The sequence below is a fragment of the Anolis sagrei genome, chromosome 5, assembly GCF_037176765.1.
Source record: "Anolis sagrei isolate rAnoSag1 chromosome 5, rAnoSag1.mat, whole genome shotgun sequence".
In the NCBI taxonomy this organism is placed as follows: domain Eukaryota; kingdom Metazoa; phylum Chordata; class Lepidosauria; order Squamata; family Dactyloidae; genus Anolis; species Anolis sagrei.
The window spans coordinates 88649874-88666481 of record NC_090025.1 but is presented as its reverse complement, the minus strand read 5'-3'; the positions used below and the strand labels follow the sequence as shown (position 1 = coordinate 88666481).

Below are 16608 nucleotides of genomic sequence, written 5' to 3'. Positions count from 1 at the left end.
ATTTGACTGTGAATCTATTTGCAATGAGTGAGGTAATACAGCTATGGATTAAAGTCATTTGATGTTGAATTAACCACCCACAAGCAAACTCATGTAGGAGTGGTCAGCATCTCATCTTACTTAACAAAGGCATATGATATCAAGTGAAATTCTTTACTTAATTAGAAAATGCTTCTGGTTACTTTTAACTGATGACTACTGGATAGGCAGTACCTCCTTTTGCAGATATATATCAACTAGCATTCCATTCACTAATGCAAAATATAGAATTTTTTATCTGGCATGACCTCACAACCTCTGAGGATGCTTGCCACAGATGCAGGCAAAACATCAGGAGAGAATGCTTCTAGAACATGGCCATACAGCCTGAAAACCCTACAACAACCCACTGAAGTAGTTCTTCTGCATTTTCTGCTAGAGAGAGCTTTTATGTGGGGTTGGGTGTCAGTACCTCATAAATAATCTTTATTAAAGATTATATTAGACCTCGCAAGCATAGACTTATTAAAACAATAGGATTTTTCTATGACTCCCCGTCCATCATTAGATTCCATGGGTTTACTTTAGTTGTGACTAACCAATAGAATTCAAGCTGGTGTAGGGGTGGTTCCAGGATCCCTTGAGGGATGATAACATCCATGGATGCACAAAAGGAAGAGACTCCAGGGTGCCTCCCTAGCCTTCCCCAAGCTTCAGCTTACTGTAAACCCAATGGGTATTGCTTTGAGTGCCCACTCTTTTCTTCCTTTCCTCTCACTCTTCCCCCTACTCCTCCTCAGTGACTTCTTTGCTTTCAGCAGGGGAGTGCTGTAGAAAGGTTTATTCAATGGTCCTCTTGTGAAACCATCAAAGACACTGTACAGCAGATAGGGAAGGGGGAAGATAAGATGTTGGTTGAATACATCTGTATAGAGGGTTATATATTTATGAGTGGATCTGGTATTTAGGTAGAACTCCTGAAGTCACAGGCCCGCAGCTTGGGTGTCCTCCTGGACTCATCGTTAACGCTTGAAGCCCATCAATGGTGGCTGGGAGGGCCTTTGCACAATTGAAGCTCGTGCGCCAGCTGCGACCATAACTTGTGAAGGCGGACGGATTTGGCCACGGTGGTCCACGCCTTAGATTGGACTATTGCAATGTGCTCTACGTGGGGCTGCCCTTGAAGATGGCCTGGAAATTTCAACTTGTCCAACATGTCCTAGGTAATTTTCAACGGTAAGCAAACAGTATTTTGCCCCCCCCCCCAACCAATCATTGATATATATTTTCTGTTCATCGTGGGAGTTCTGTGTGCCATATTTGGTTCAATTCCATCATTGGTGGAGTTCAGAATGCTCTTTGATTGTAGGTGAACTATACATCCCAGTAACTACAGTTGCCACACTTGCTCCCTTGCCTGGCCCGCTTTGGGTCCGGCTGTGTGCCAGAAGACCCCGGCGTCACCAAAAGTCACCTCTTCTCCTGACTTTCTCCTCAGCCATTGGGACTGAGAGAGAAAGAGAGAGGTGGAGATGCCCACCTTTCCTGAAGGTAGGCGCAAAAACAAAGGAGGGAGCGGAGGTGGGAGATACCTCCAGCTGGAGGGGCTCTCTCTCTCTTTCTCTCTTGGTCCCAATGGCTGAAGAGAAAGTCAGAAGAGGCGACTTTTGGTGCGCATGCTGGGGTCTTCAAACATGCCTTCGGACCCGAAGCGGGCCAGGTGTGGTGGCTCCACCCCTTGGCCCACCCGCGGATTGGGGTGAGGAGAGGAGGCGGGTGGAGCACCGGGGATTGGGAAAGGGAGCCAGTCATGGGGAAGGGATCGAACGCAGAGAACGATTGAGCGCCAGCTCTGCTCGCGCACCCAGTGGCCGGGTGGAGCAGGAACGAGAGGGGCTAGGCGAGGCTCAAGGGTCCGGCCCCTTTGGGAAGAGGATCGCCCGGCAGCGAGGCAAGAAAGCCGAGGCTACCCCAGGACTGCTAGGGCTGTTGTGAGCTGAGGGGGCGCTCCTTAAGTGGTGGTCGAGGGCATTTACAGAGGCGCCTCTGCGCCTCTGGCAAAAAAAAGTGTTCTGCGACCGCTTACTTCGCGTAATGGACGAGCCGCCCCTGCCAACGGGCGGCGGCCAGATGATTAACTGGGGTGAATTACAGAGAGCGGTCAACCCTCCTGTTTAAGGAGCTCCACTGGCTGCCATTTATCTTCCAGGCCCAGTTCAAGGTACAGGTTTTGACCTACAGAGCCCTGGATGGTTTGGGACCCGCCTACCTGCGTGACTGCATTTCCGTCTACGAACCCACATGACCTCTTCGATCTTCTGGAAAGGCTCTTCTCTCGCTCCCTACTGCATCACAAGTGCAACTTGTGGGGACGAGAGAAAGAGCCTTCTCTGTGGTGGCCCCCGGCTCTGGAATTCACTCCCCAGAGATATTAGGCAAGCCCCCACGCTGGCAATCTTCAGGAGGAATCTGAAAACCTGGTTATTCCAATGTGCCTTCAGTAATAGAATGTAAGAAACTCCCTGACCAAATTTCGCAGAAATGAACTCAGAAGCACTTTATTTTATGGTTCGTGCAATTAATTACTTCCTCAATCCGGATCTCCCTCCCCAATAATTTGCATTGCCCAATCTCCCAGTTTTTTTAATTTTTTAAATTTTTTATTCTTAAATTTGGCCCTGCCCTGTGTAATCCTGTGTGTTTAATGTCTGATTTTATACTGCTGTCTCGCTTATTATTGTGGTTTTGCATTTTATGTTTTTTTTAGTTCTATTATACTTTGTGTTATATTGTGTCATGCTTTTGTGTAATATTGTGTTTACTGTATTGATGGGCGTGGCATCATGTAAGCCGCCCCGAGTCCCCCTGGGGGAGATGGAGCAGGGTATAAATTATTATTATTATTATTATTATAGAACACAAACCTGCTAAATGCTTTCTCTTTTTAATTAATTGACCCTCGAATTGGCTAGGGCAACAGAGAGCACTAGGAAAGGAGAAGGCGGAGGAGGATGCTTCCTCCTCTTCTGCCTCACCCTCCCTTGGCCCTGTCACCCAAGCTGCCATCATGCCATGTGATGGAGAACAGGTAAGACTCACGTCACATCTTGAGATCACTACAACACAGTTAGGTGAGACAGTTAAGAGTGGCTGTTCGTAGTACCAAACAATGCTCAGCACCACAAGGTGGTGGGGACTTTCACCGACTCCTCAGTGACTAGAGGAGTCACAGTAGGAATTATATCCAGAGCCAATCTGGTATCCAGTATACCAGATAAGAAAAAAAAAAAAGAACTGGGTTTTGGGTCTGTGTAGATGTGTCGAGGACCTGAAAGGTCAGCTATGATGGAACTAAATGAAACAATTAAGTGAGGAGATATGTGATTGAATAATAAAATTATTATTATATAATATAATTATATATACTATAATTATATAATATATTATTATATAATATAATAAAGTTAACAAAGATCCGCCTAGTCAAAGCCATGGTATTCCCTGTAGTAACCTACGGATGTGAGAGCTGGACCTTAGGGAAGGCTGAGCGAAGGAAGATCAATGCTTTTGAGCTGTGGTGTTGGAGGAAAGTTCTGAGAGTGCCTTGGACTGCGAGAAGGTCCAACCAGTCCATCCTCCAGGAAATAAAGCCCGGCTGCTCACTGGAGGGAAGGATACTAGAGACAAAGTTGAAGTACTTTGGCCACATCATGAGGAGACAGCAAAGCCTAGAGAAGACAATTATGCTGGGGAAAGTGGAAGGCAAAAGGAAGAGGGGCCGACCAAGGGCAAGATGGATGGATGGCATCCTTGAAGTGACTGGACTGACCTTGAAGGAGCTGGGGGTGGTGATGGCCAACAGGGAGCTCTGGCGTGGACTGGTCCATGAGGTCACAAAGAGTCGGAGACAACTGAACAAAAATAAAGTTATAATTGCCCGTGCCATCATTTTTCCAATGTCTATTTATGCTTGTGAAAGCTGGACAGTGAAGAAAGCCGATAGGAAGAAAGCATATTTCAAATGTGCTAGAGAAGATTCTATTAATACTGTGGACTGCTAAAAAAAAAAAAAAAACCCAAATAAATGTGTCTTAGAGCAAATCAAGTCTGAATTCTCTCTAGGACTTATCATGAAAAGAAATAGCTCACCGGAAAAGACAATAATACTTGATAAAATGAAAGGCAAAGAGGAAGATAACATTACAAGATCTGGACAGGGCTGTTAATGACAGATGAGTTAGAGATCTCTCATTCATACGATAGTTGTAGGTTGAAATTGACTTGATGGCAGTTAACCACAACAACAACAACATCAATATCAACAACAACATAAATAACAAGGCTTTAATACAATTATATCATAATTATATGTACAGTAGCCTCTATGTGTTACGCTTTACAGGGTATGAAAAATAGAGGACGATGAAACTTTTAAAAATCTTTTTGCTTCGTCATTAGGGAACATACATTTCCTGGGTTGAAAAAGTTAAAAATACATAATCATCCAACACTCTCTTCCTGTGATCTCAATGAACTTTTTTATTGCTGCTTTAATTGAAAACCAATTTAGTTGGAGTTTAATTTTATTATTGGGTTGTTGTAAGTTTTTTGGCTGTATGGTCATGTTCCAGAAGCATTCTCTCCTGACGTTTCACTCGCATCTATGGCAGGCATCCCCAGAGGTTGTGGCCTCACATAGATGCAGGCATAGATGCAGGCAAAACGTCAGGAGAGAATGCTTCTGGAACATGGCCATACAGTCCCAAAAACTTACAGTAACCCAGTGATTCCGGCCATGAAAGCCTCCGACAGTACAATTTTACTGTCCTTAGGGGTTGCATTTGACTGTGAATCTATTTGCTGTGAGTGAGGTAATACAGCTATGGATTAAAGTCATTTGATGTTGAATTAACCACCCACAAGCAAGCTCGTGTAGGAGTGGTCAGCATCTCATCTTACTTAACAAAAGCATATGACATCAAGTGAAATTCTTTTCTTAATTAAAAATGCTTCTGATTACCTTTAACTGATGACTACTGGATAGGCAGTACCTCCTTTTGCAGATATATATCAACTAGCATTCCATTCACTAATGTAAAATATATAATCTTTTCTCTGACATGACTTGACTTTTATTTAATCCCAAGAGAAAAATACAGTTACCTCTCCTATGACTCCATTAAGGCTCTTTTCTGGCAGGAGATTTATTTGCTCCCACTTTTTTTGCTCTTAGTTCATAGTCTGTACAATCTTATTTATTGTTGTATACCTTTAGGTCATTTTGGCCTTTTGGTGACCCTTTCATAAGGTTTTCTTGGTAAGTTTTTTTTTCAGAAGGGGGTTGCCTTTATCTTCCTCTGATGCTGAAAAAGTGTGACTTTACCCGAACTCCTTTATATTTTCTTTCCCTTGAAATGGCTGAGTAGATATTATAAGTCTGACCTCCAGAATCATAGTCCAATATCCAGAATCATAGTTTAATATCCAAACAACCGCACTGGCTCTTGTGCAGTGTTGTTACTGTGCCGTCACACCCAGACCCTATAACATTAAAACTAAGATGTGCTTCTCTCTTTAACTGGGCGAACTGCTGGGGGTCTTTCTTTGAAGCAATAACTCAATACTTTCAGCAACTGATGCCAGTCAAGATATGAATATCAACAAAATGTTTATTTCCAAAGTCCTTGGCAGACTTGGCACAGCTTGATAAAGTTACAGCACAAACAGTCAATTTGAGAAACCATAGAGATGTTCTTTCTTTCCCTTTTTCTTCAGTTACTGAGGTAACCTTTCTCCAAAAGGTAGAAAAAAATCCTGAGATATTTCACCCTAACCCTGAGCTGCTCTGGTTGTTATAAAGAACAAGTCTTTCCCTATCTAAGCACAAGGTCAGTTTTGGAGATGAAGTAATGCTCAATAGTACTCAGTAACTATTTCTCTCTGTATCTCAATAACTCAATTTCTATCTATGACTCAATAGTACTCACAATGGGTTTTTCAGAGCTCCCTGCCTCACCAACAGCACATCAGAGGTTCTTTTCTCTACTGAAGGAGGCAAGGGAGATTCCAAAATGGAGATCTCAACCCCAGAAAAAAGGGCGGACTCCAAACCCAAAGAGATACTTTCTAAACCAATAACTGCAGAGAGCCTGCAGCCTGGCTTTCCAGACTCTGATATTGCTTAACTTCTGGGGTGCTGCTGGGTCTATAACAACCCTGGGGAGATGCAAAGGAATGCTATCCCAATGCAGCTAAAAGGCAATGTAAACCATGCTCCTGGAAGGCGGAACAGTTACAGTTATTTAAATATGAGCGCACTCTGTAATAAAATTATTGCAGTGTCATATCCTCCAACATTTCACAGATGAGATCTGGAAGCAGCATCAGTTTGTGGTTCAGACAAAAAGAAAAAAGAAAAATACACAAGTTAGGGGAGACTTCAAGTGGTTGCTTGAGCCTACTGAGAAGAGCAAGATTTCAGCTCTTCTCCTTCTTGTTAATGGAATGCAAGACCTATCAACGGCTTATGATACTGTAACCCACTGCCTCCTCCTGAGAAAAATGTATAATATCACAAAGAACTACCACCTCACCCGCCTCATAGGAAACATGCTATGAAACAGGAGCTTTTTTGCTGAGGTCCAGGGCCAGAGAATCAGATGGCAGAAACAGAAGAATGGCTTGCCTCAGCGGAGCGTGCTTGCTCCATCCATGTTCAACATTTACACAAATGACCAGCCACTGCCAGAAGAGACAGTTTCATCTATGCAGATGATCATGCCATTATCTCTCAAGTAGGGAGCTTTGAGATGGTTGAACAGAAGCTCTCCAAAGCTCTAGGTGCTCTTACTGCCTATTACAGGGAAAACCAGCTGATCCCTAATCCATCTAAAACACAGACATGTGCTTTTCACCTTAAGAACAGACAAGCATCCCGAGCCCTGAGGATTACCTGGGAAGGAATCCCACTGGAGCATTGCAGCACACCCAAATATCTGGGAGTCACTCTGGACCTTGCTCTGACCTACAAGAAGCACTGCCTGAATATCAAGCAAAAAGTGGGCACTAGAAATAATAGAAATAATATCATACGAAAGCTGACTGGCGCTACCTGTGGATCACAACCAGACACTGTGAAGACATCTGCCCTTGTGCTTTGCTACTCTGCTGCTGGGTATGCATGCCTAGTGTGGAACACATCTCACCACGCTAAAACAGTAGATGTGGCTCTTAATGAGACATGCCACATTATCACGGGGTGTCTGCGCCCTACACCACTGGAGAAATTACACTGTTTAGCCGGTATTGCACCACCTGACATCCGCTGGGAAGTAGCAACCAATAGTGAAAGGACCAAGGCAGTGACATCTCCAGCTCATCCCCTGTTTGGATATCAGCCAGCACGTCAACAACTTAAATCAAGAAATAGTTTTCTAAGATCTACAAAGACACTCGTCGGAACACCCCAGCAAGCGAGAGTCCAAAAGTGCCAGGCTCAAACCCAGAACCTCAATCAATGGCTGATACCAAATGAGAGACTCTCCCCTGGGCACACAAAAAACTGGGTGACTTGGAAGGTGCTGAACAGATTGCAGAGCCAACCTTAAGAAATGGGGCTACAAAGTGGAATCCACGAGATGCGAGTGTGGAGAAGAGCAAACTACAGACAACCTGCTGCAATGCACCCTGAGCCCTGCCACATGCACAATGGAGGACCTTCTTGCAGCAACACCAGAGGCACTCCAAGTGGCCATCTACTGGTCAAAGGACATTTAATCAACTACCAAGCTTGTGTTCTATTTGTTTGTTTGTTTGTTAAAAAATGCAATGCAATTTGTTAGGTCTGCCTCTGACACGATAAATAAATGGAATGCAAACTAGTCTACCATGTACCATGCAGCTGTGGACAAGTCTACATAGGGACCACCAAACGCAGCGCCCAGACATGCATCAAGGAACATGAAAGGCACTGCAGACTACTACAACCAGAGAAGTCAGCCATAGCAGAGCACCTGAAGAACCAGCCTGGACACAGCATATTATTTGAGAACACAGAAATGCTGGACCAACCATGCTGCAACAACCACCATGTCAGACTATGCTGCAACCATGCTGCAACAACCACCATGTCAGACTACACAGAGAAGCCATTGAAATCCACAAGCATGTGGACAGTTTCAACAGAAAGGAAGAGACCATGAAAATGAACAAAATCTGGCTACCAGTATTAAAAAACTCTAAAATTACAACTGCAAAACAACAGACAGGAAACAACCAGGCACAGATTAACACCTCCCAGCAAGAGATTTTCCCAGGCTCAGGCAGGCCTTCAAATGCTAATGAAGGTGATCAGCTGAAACATTCACACCTAACTGCAGCAGGGAAGAGCTCCTTGCCCCACCCCAGCCATTCCACAGATATATAAACCCATTGTCCTAATTCCAACAGACCTCACTACCTCTGAGGATGCTTGCCATAGATGCAGGCGAAACGTCAGGAGAAATGCCTCTAGAACATGGCTCTATAGCCCAAAAAGACCCACAAGAACCTAGGAATGCAAACTATTTCTGCACTTTGAATTTACATTGCAGCAATGATAAGAGCGTTTTGAGTCAATTAAAGAGCAATGAAAGAGCATGAGGCACAGAAGCACGAGACACAGGGGCTGCTCCCTTGAAGCCCTAAAGCCCTGTATTTTCATGCTAGCGCTCCCTTTGGTGGTAGCTCTTAACTCAAAACACTACTCTTATCTGGGCCAAGCAACACTTTTTAACTCAAAGCGCTCTTAAATTGGGATGCGCTTAAACAGAAGTTTCACTGAATATTAAAACAAGAGCTGAAACTTGACTTGATAGGAGGGTTACCAAGGTAGCAAAAATGTCTAGAAACCATGCTTTATTAGGAGCATCTTAGAAAACTGCCTGGGTATGTTTAGCTAGGTACTGAGAAGCCTAAGAGGTGACATCACATTGAAAATGGAGTATGCTGACATTCTGCTAGTTTTCTGCTGTTCTAAAGACTAGGGCATAAGTTCAGTGGGTGCAAACAACAGGAAAAGAGTTTCAACTTAAACATTGGATAGAACTTCAAAACTACAGGAACTGTTCAGCAGAGGAATATGCCACACAGAGGAATATGATCTTGGAGGTTTTTAAGTATGGTGATCTGTTGGCAGTGCTTTGATTATGTGCTCCTGCATGGCAGGGGGTTGGAATGGATGGTCTTTGGAGTCTCTTCCATCTATGATTTTGTTGCTATGCTTTTATGATAGCTAATAAGCAGTCAGTGCATCTTCTTCAACACCACTGTAATACTAGTGTATATCACTACCCACTTAGAATCCTAGCTATCATATTCTTCACCAACTGCAATTTTTGGAGTCCAAACCCAATGTTAGCCCCACGTACTGCCCCCTTGGCAAGTGTGTCATGCGATATTGCAAGGACTGCAGTCACTCAGCTGTCCCCATTCAGGAAATGTTTTGATGGCCTCTCACAATTTCAGCAGTAGTGAAGCATAGTATGCCCCAGTGATCATGGTACCCTTTGCCAGGAAATCCATCAATACTACTCCATCGATACTGTTGATCCCAAAGTACTGTGAGCATGAGTTTGCCTGCCGAGAGTTAGGCATGTGCATTCCTTGGAGGTGGTGAGTCATGATGCTTCCATTGCATCAACTGGACTTTAGCTCAGGATCATAGTGATAAACGCAACTTTCATCCTGTGTGATCAGTCTGTTGAAAAAGTCTTCTTGGTTTCCATGGCACATCGTCAATTGAGCCTGAGAGCATTCAACTCGTTCCTACTTCTGGAAAGGTGTGAGAAGCTGGGAACACAGCGAGCAGATACCTTATGTATGTGAAGATGGTCTTGGATATATTTTTTCCATGGACTCTACACTAATCCTGACATAGGGGACGCCTGGCTTAAGAGCAGTACGTGTGAAAAAGATCTTGGCGTCCTCATGGACAACAAGTTAAACATGAGCCAACAATGTCATGTGGCGGCAAAAAAAAGCCAATGGGATTTTGGCCTGCATCAAGAGGAGCATAGTGTCTAGATCTAAGGAAGTAATGCTACCCCTCTATTCTGCTTTGGTTAGACCCCACCTGGAATATTGTGTCCAATTCTGGGCACCACAATTGAAGAGAGATATTGACAAGCTGCAATGTGTCCAGAGGAGGGCGACTAAAATGATCAAGGGTCTGGAGAACAAGCCCTATGAGGAGCAGCTTAAGGAGCTGGGCATGTTTAGCCTGAAGAAGAGAAGGCTGAGAGGGGATATGATAGCCATGTATAAATATGTGAGAGGAAGCCACAGGGAGGAGGGAGCAAGCTTGTTTTCTGCTTCCTTGGAGACTAGGAACAATGGCTTCAAACTACAAGAGAGGAGATTACATCATGAGGAAGAACTTCCTGACTGAGAGCCGTTCAGCAGTGGAACTCTCTGCCCCGGAGTGTGGTGGAGGCTCCTTCTTTGGAAGTTTTTAAACAGAGGCTGGATGACCATCTGTCAGGGGTGATTTGAATGCAATATTCCTGCTTCTTGGCAGGGGGTTGGACTGGATGGCCCATGAGGTCTCTTCCAACTCTTTGATTCTTTGATACTATGATCTTGGGCTTGGTAGCGAATGGTTATGCAGCGATTTTCCAAAATGGTGACTTTCACTTCCACTTGTTGGATGGTGTGTTCATCAATAGCAGAGTGGGGTCACCCTGGGATTGGAGCTGTTTGCACCAAAGTCCAACTACATTTGAATTGACAATGCCAGTTCTTGACTACATCATATGATGGAGGAATCATACCATAAACCTCTTTCATCTCATCAAACTCCTTTGGTGTGTGGCTTTTCAAGTCAAGGAACTTGATGATTGCCCGAGAATCATAGAATCATAGAGTTGGAAGAGACCTCATGGGCCATCCAGTCCAACCTCCTGCCAAGAAGCAGGAATATTGCATTCAAAGCACCCCTAACAGATGGCCAGATGTTTAAAAAACCCCGAAGAAGGAGCCTCCACCATACTCCGGGGCAGAAAGTTCCACTGCTGAACGGCCCTGTATTCCATTGGGTCCATTATCAACCTCACACTACTTCAGCATCTGAAAATCAAGACTATCAGTTCTGAGTTGTAAATTGGCTTGTGACCTATAGAGATTTATATCATCACACATGTGCAGTTTCAGTGTCCTCTGATAAATAGAAGTGGGTCAGGGGAAATCTTTAATGAATGCCCCTCGTACAAAGCGAGTTTTGGTTTTGGGACTTTTTTTGTGTGGAGATAATAATTTAAGCCATAGATACAAAGGACCAACTGTATTCTCATGCGTCTTTGGAATGAGTGCTTGCAAAGATCTTTAAAACAGAATTTTTGTACCTAGTTTCTCACTAAAGAAATATACTGGAGTTCATTCTCTTTTGCACTACCTGGCCATGTTATTAGATCTTAGGTTATGGCCATGAAATCTAAAGGTCAGGGTTTATCCAGGGGTGGCTCAACCCATTACGCAAATTAAGCATTTGCAGTATAGTTTATTTTGCCCATGGGTGCTCTTGAGGCACTCTTGGGGGAAAATAGACCTTGACATATTTCAGTTGTAGTTACTGGGATGTAGTTACTACAATCAAAGAGCATTCTGAACTCCACCAATGATGGAATTGAACCAAATATGGTACACAGAACTCCCATGACGAACAGAAAATATATATTGATGATTGGTTGGGGGGGGGGGGGGGCACCAAAATACTGTTTGCTTACCCTTGAAAGGTTCTGTTCCAGCAGACACCAGCCAACCCCTCTCCAATGCCAGTGATACAGCTTAATGGTGTAATATTAGAAAATGTTGATCATTTCCGCTACCTTGGCAGCCACCTCACCTTTCAGTGTCAACATTGACACCGAAATACAACACCGCCTGAGCTCTGCGAGCGCAGCATTTTTCCGAATGAAGCAGAGAGTGTTTGAGGACCGGGACATCCATAGGGATACCAAGGTGCTTGTCTATAAAGCTATTGTCCTCCCAACCCTGCTCTATGCCTGTGAGACGTGGACTGTCTACAGACGTCACATGCAACTCCTGGAACAATTCCATCAGCGCTGCCTCCGGAAAATCCTTCAAATCTCTTGGGAAGACAGGCGGACAAACGTCAGCATGCTGGAAGAAGCAAAGACCACCAGCATTGAAGCAATGGTCCTCCGCCACCAACTCTGCTGGATCAGCCACGTTGTCCGGATGCCCGACCACCGTCTCCCAAAGCAGTTGCTCTACTCCGAACTCAAGAACGGAAAACTGAATGTTGGTGGACAGGAAAAGAGATTTAAAGATGGGCTCAAAGCCAACCTTAAAAACTCTGGCATAGACACTGAGAACTGGGAAGCCCTGGCCCTTGAGCGCTCCAGCTGGAGGTCAGCTGTGACCAGCAGTGCTGCAGAATTTGAGGAGGCACGAATGGAGGGCGAAAGAGAGAAGCGTGCCAAGAGGAAGCCGTGTCAAGCCAACCCCAACCGAGACCACCTTCCACCTGGAAACCAATGCCCTCACTGCAGAAGAAGATGCAGAGCAAGAATAGGGCTCCACAGCCACATACGGACCCACAAGAATATTGGAAGACAATCCTCAGAAAATGAGGGATCGCCTAAGTAAGTAACCCTTGAAAATTACCTAGGTTCGCCTCTGGGTTTATCCCAAGCTTCAAATACTATTTCAGAGAGAATAGCTGGGGACTGCATGTGAACTCCAGAATATAGTTCAAATCACGTTTAGGATATTTACAAATGTTAGCTGGCAACTTGAAAGATAATATGTAAACTACACTGTGTAGAGAGACGTGACTGAATAACACATCATGCTTCCAAGTCACTGACAGCGAAATTATGTGATAAAGCAGGAAGATGAGCAAGTCTACAGTTTCCTAATTTCTTTTAAACAATCTTCTAGGAAACTTTTCTTGCAATCTGATTGCATCTGGCACTTTCTTGGCTTGTTTTCTGGTTCAACTGTTTTATAGGAAGGAAGGAAATATTGCAACACGAGAAACAAGAATATATTTCATGTGCAGTAACAGGACATTTTTTGGCACTGTTCCTTCCACATTAATATCTTATGGTTTCTTTTTTTTTAAAAAAATACATCATTTCTACCTTCAAAAGATTGTAATACAAACCAGTGAATAAAAGAAACAAACTCTTCAGCTTATAAGGCAGTTTTTTCTCCTCTGTCTAGTAGTTGCTGTTAGTTATGTTTGTAATAATTTTCTGTCTGCCCCCAGGATCTTCAAAGTTTCTGTGAGTTAAGCCAAAAGGGAGTCACCAGCAAACTTAGAATCATAGAATCATAGAATCATAGAATCAAAGAGTTGGAAGAGACCTCATGGGCCATCCAGTCCAACCCCCTGCCAAGAAGTAGGAATATTGCATTCAAATCACCCCTGACAGATGGCCATCCAGCCTCTGCTTAAAAGCTTCCAAAGAAGGAGCCTCCACCACACTCCGGGGCAGAGAGTTCCACTGCTGAATGGCTCTCACAGTCAGGAAGTTCTTCCTCATGTTCAGATGGAATCTCCTCTCTTGTAGTTTGAAGCCATTGCTCCGCGTCCTAGTCTCCAAGGAAGCAGAAAACAAGCTTGCTCCCTCCTCCCTGTGGCTTCCTCTCACATATTTATACATGGCTATCATATCTCCTCTCAGCCTTCTCTTCTTCAGGCTAGACATGCCCAGCTCCCCAAGCCGCTCCTCATAGGGCTTGTTCTCAAGACCCTTGATCATTTTAGTCGGCCTCCTCTGGACACATTCCAGCTTGTCAATATCTCTCTTGAATTGTGGTGCCCAGAACTGGACACAATATTCCAGGTGTGGTCTAACCAAAGCGGAATAGAGGGGTAGCATTACTTCCTTAGATCTAGACACTATGCTCCTATTGATGCAGGCCAAAATCCCATTGGCTTTTTTTGCCGCCACATCACATTGTTGGCTCATGTTTAACTTGTTGTCCACGAGGACTCCAAGATCGTTTTCACACGTACTGCTCTCGAGCCAGGCGTCACCCATTCTGTATCTTTGCATTTCATTTTTTCTGCCAAAGTGGAGTATCTTGCATTTGTCACTGTTGAACTTCATTTTGTTAGTTTTGGCCCATCTCTCTAATCTGTCAAGATCGTTTTGAATCCTGCTCCTGTCCTCTGGAGTATTGGCTATCCCTCTCAATTTGGTGTCGTCTGCAAACTTGATGATCATGCCTTCTAGCCCTTCATCTAAGTCATTAATAAAGATGTTGAACAGGACCGGGCCCAGGATGGAACCCTGCGGCACTCCACTTGTCACTTCTTTCTGAATGGATCTGAATGGATGTGAATTTGGTCTCTGCACACACAAACTCAATTAAAACGTCTATTTATTTCAATAGCCTGTTGGCATGTAGGATGGGTTGTTGTTATTGAGGTAGTGCTTTGGAATGCAAGATGCTGATGTTTTTATTTATTTATGTACTAGCTTAGTTAAATTAAGTTTTGGTTTTGGGACAATTCAAGAGAGATATTGACAAGCTGGAATGTGTCCAGAGGAGGGCGACTAAAATGATCAAGGGTCTGGAGAACAAGCCCTATGAGGAGCGGCTTAAGGAGCTGGGCATGTTTAGCCTGAAGAAGAGAAGGCTGAGAGGAGATATGATAGCCATGTATAAATATGTGAGAGGAAGCCACAGGGAGGAGGGAGCAAGCTTGTATTCTGCTTCCCTGGAGACTAGGATGCGAAACAATGGCTTCAAACTACAAGAAAGGAGATTCCACCTGAACATGGGGAAGAACTTCCTGACTGTGAGAGCCATTCAGCAGTGGAACTCTCTGCCCCGGAGTGTGGTGGAGGCTCCTTCTTTGGAAGCTTTTAAACAGAGGCTGGATGACCATCTGTCAAGGGTGATATAAATGCAAAATTCTTGCTTCTTGGCACTTTGGCAGGGGGGTTGGATTGGATGGCCCATGAGGTCTCTTCCAACTCTTTGATTCTATGATTCTATGAAATGGTGTTGCCCGGATTAGGAATTCTGTAATTATAAACATTAGAAATACTCTTTGTTTGATTTTGGAGTTTATGAATGGTCCCATTAGAAAATGCATGAGGATGTGAGTAAACTACAGTTCCTATCATACTTTGTCATCACCCTCAAACCCCACCAGCAGGCATGTAGCCGGGGGGGGGGGGACTTGAGGGGCTTCAGCCCCCCCCCCCCCGAGAAATTCTCATGGTGGTTCGCGAAAAGGCCTTACTGGTGCATTATTTAAAGTGTTATGTTTATTCATATCATGATCTCATGATCATGATATCATGATGCATGGGAGTATTGGGGTAACGATACAAAAGGTTTGCTAGGGTAGACCCTCTTTCACTTAGACTCAGCCCCCCTCCCCCAAAACAAACTCAGCCCCCCCTCCCCCCGGAATTGAAATCCTGGCTACGGGCCTGCCCACCAGTATTTAAAATTGTTTGTTGGAAAGTTGTTGTTTTCAACTGATGTCACTGTTAGCCACTTTGGATGTCGGTTTTAGGAAGCACTCGTCATTTGCTTAAAATTAAATAACTGAACAATTTTATAAAGTTCCACAATTTTTCCAAACCCAGCTTTCAACCCTTGTTTTTTTTAAGTGTTTGGTGTCTTTGTATGTATGTTATGTGATTTTTCTGTTTAGTTTTTGAAGAAATGTGAGAAAAGGTTATGAGAGATGTATTATTCATTCAATGTTATTTTTCCTGTGTTCCTAAATTCAGAAAAAAAATGGAATTAGTCATGTTGACAAGAGGATCCAGGAAGTTGTCATCCAAAGAAAGTAACTTTTTCCAGAATTGAGAAAGAATAAACAAGAAACACTTGGAACTTCCTTTAAAACAAACGTGGCACAGCTCCTAGTCTCACATGATGTAATATTATTTCAGGGGCCAGAATACATCATTGTGTATCTGTAGGATTTTCTGCTCTCTTTCCTGCCCTCTGAATCATCCAGGGCCAGGAAAGGTGTGAAGGGTCTCCCCTCTGGTCCCATGAGTGGAGTGAAAGCAGAGGGCAGCGAGGGACAATTGAGGAAACCATCTTACTCTGTTCCCTCCCATTAAGGCATCTTCTGCTATCTTTTCCTCATAGAGGTCCAACTTTTCCCCAACTTGTGCCATTTGGAGTTGGATAATACCCAACTCCTCAAAAGGCCCTCTGGGATCTGTTTCTCTACACTGCCAGAAGTTGCCTTTCATCATGTGATGGCCTCTTCGGGATTCCATTTCAGTAGAAGAGAAATGGGGAGATGACAGAGAAGACTTTGTTTGATGAGGCCATAGGAGGCTGCAGGTAGCATGGATCATGCTGGGTAACCCTGTCACAAGAGATGACATCAAGGCATCACCTTGGAAGTTAAGCAAGGTTAGCCCTGATAAGTACTTGGATGGAAGGCTGTCAATGTGAATACCAGGTGCTATAGATTATATTTTAGAGGAAGGAGCCGGGTTCTGTGTGTTACAGGAGGGTCTACAGATGTGACATTATGAATTATGGCAGAGGGTGATACCAACCTTAATGATGTTGCTCTCAGAACCAGCTGATGTGTATAGATAGTGGATATGAATAGGCTATTTAATCCAGGGTTTT

The 16608-nt window shown here is 44.0% G+C and overlaps 1 protein-coding gene across 5 annotated transcripts in view; it reads left to right on the top strand.

Moving 5' to 3' along the window:
• The window catches only part of HGF (hepatocyte growth factor), a 106063-nt gene that overhangs the window by 16824 nt on the left and 72631 nt on the right, over positions 1-16608 (top strand). The window lies entirely within an intron of this gene.